At 37.9% G+C, this 2293-nt stretch overlaps 1 long non-coding RNA gene across 2 annotated transcripts; it reads left to right on the top strand.

Annotated features, from left to right (window-relative positions):
- Positions 1-367: 367 nt before the first annotated feature.
- LOC147637227 (uncharacterized) lies at positions 368-1124 on the top strand. Of its 2 annotated transcripts, XR_015266156.1 has the most exons (4): positions 368-499; positions 740-790; positions 858-941; positions 1038-1124. It is a non-coding gene; the product is annotated as an uncharacterized LOC147637227 (long non-coding RNA). The 2 variants fall into 2 exon arrangements; XR_015266155.1 differs by having other exon boundaries at positions 376-790.
- Positions 1125-2293: the final 1169 nt, after the last annotated feature.

The raw sequence follows: 2293 nt of genomic DNA, 5'->3' as shown, positions 1-2293 counted from the left end.
CTACTCTCCCCTCCCAAACTAGTCTTCCGGCGCCCTTCCTTCTCTCTCTCACCTGCTCTCTTCCAACCTTCATCTTGCACCTAGAGGCATGGCTAGCCCTCCAATTTGAAACATTCAAGGACAAAAGTTTGCGTTCTTTGTCAAAATGATTCTCATGCTTGTATTTCTTTATTTTTATCTATACGATTTTAATTATTTTCAATGTTCAATCTTTGAATCAGATCCACTGGCCTGTATACTTTGAGTGCCGACACGATAGTGCAACTGCTGCATATCCTTATACGAAATGAGCACTTTGCTTCGCCAAGATGAGCACTTTCATTTTATAAGCGCTTCCATTTCAAATTGTATTGTTTTGTAAAAGGTACCTGCTTTTGATTTTTCTGATGCTCAGGTTTTAGATTGGATTGTATTCGACAGGTTTGGAAGAAGCCTGCTTTTGATTTTTTTAATGCTCGGAATTTAGATTGGATTGTGTTCTCGACAGGCTTGGAAGGAGGTAGTGGTGAGGACAACCCAAAAAGCCACAAATATCTAGGTGTTTTCTTAACTTTTACCTTAGCCCTGTTGCCATGATTGAAAATAAACTTGTTCTGTTAGATCAAGACCTAAACGGGGTTTGCTCCCTGACAATGTATCAATTGACATTACTGTGAATGAGAATGGAAACTTGGTGAGTTTTATATCAGTCAGACAGAAATGTACACTTGCTCAATTGCGGCACGACATTCATATGGAGGCAAACAGAACAATTTCAGCAGGATTTGCATTCGTGCTCAACAACAAGAAGGTAAACTTATTGTGTTTATTTAATTCATTAATCAACTCTAGTGATTTTTTAACAACCATCTTAACAGGTTCTTCAAAGGAGGGAAAGTATAATTCAATGCGGAGATATCCCCGATGGGATTATTGACATCCAGCTAAATTGATCATTGGAGGTACTAAAGAACATATATTTTGTTCAGTTTTTCTACACTGCTATGAAAGTCAAATAATATATTGATTCTCAAACCTTATCAACCCTTTCTCTCTAGGTTGCTATGGAGACAACAATTGATGATGTGGACGATCCTGCGAGGGAAAGCTCTTGCATTGAGTCTACAAATGCTTTTTTTTTTGTGGGACAGTCAGACACATTGGACTGCTCAACATTCTTTGTAAGCTCGAATGAAGAGCGAGTACGGGAAAGAGTCAATGACCTTTTGGTCCTCGGCTGGGATCTGTACAATGACATTGTTAATAAAGTGATCAATTTTATTTCAAATGTCTACATGCTTTCAAAGTGTCTCTCTCTCTTCGTACATTTATAAATATCATGTCAAGTCTATGGAGATAGAGGGTATCAGTTGCAAAACATCTTTCATTTGATTAATAGATTACTAGATTCAAAGAAGTCCATACATATAATCATCCCAAATGATCTTGTAGCTGCTCTTGGTTAGGATCTCCACTTGTTAAGATTTACAATGACATTGTTAATATATTGATCAATTTTAAACCAAATTACTACATGCTTTCTCTCTCTCTCTCTCTCTCTCTCTCTCTCTCTCTCTCTTTTCATACATTTAAATCTATTTATAAATATCATGACAAGTCTATGGAGATAGAGGGATTCATTTGCAAAGCATCTTCCATTTTAATTTTATACATAGTCATCCCAAATCATATAAGCATCACTAGATTAAAAGAATGTTATACAAATAATCATTCCAAATCATCCCAAATGATCATCAGGTTGTCCTTGGTCAATATCCCCACTAAGATTTTGGAGCCCCGAGGTCTCAAGGCCTGGGATCTGGAAGCTCTCCACTCCAAGTCCACTTGGTTGTTTGTCCTCCTCATCTTGTTCCTGACCAGCAGAGCTGCCTCTTCAACTTTTGTTTGCTGCTCCACCTTTTCCTTTACAAAATTTGGTGGGATACCTACATCTCCATGTCCTTGTGGCTTCTCCTCCAAATCATCTGCATCTAGATGAATGACACCACCATGGTCTTTAGAACTCTCACCAACCTCAAATGTATCTTGCACAGCTGGTTTGGAGGAGGGATGGTTCAAGAGCTTCAAAATTGTGTCTCCTCTAAAACTATACACATAGTCAAAGCCAAAGCTGTCTTTCCTCATCTGCAATAAAAGACATGAGCATTTACATATACTTCTAACTACTTTGTGCCACTATAAATTATATTTAAGCTCAAAGAGGAATAAGCTTCTTACAATATCTGGCTGATGAAGCTCAAAGTAGCTTGCAAGCACGTACTTAGCATGGATCAATAGTCTCTAGCCACAACTA

Source organism: Cibotium barometz, chromosome 7 (genome assembly GCF_041138505.1).
Source record: "Cibotium barometz isolate CiBa-2024 chromosome 7, ASM4113850v1, whole genome shotgun sequence".
NCBI classification, from domain to species: Eukaryota; Viridiplantae; Streptophyta; class Polypodiopsida; order Cyatheales; family Cibotiaceae; genus Cibotium; species Cibotium barometz.
Note: the sequence above shows the minus strand (reverse complement) of the source record. Positions and strands in the feature narration are given on the sequence as shown.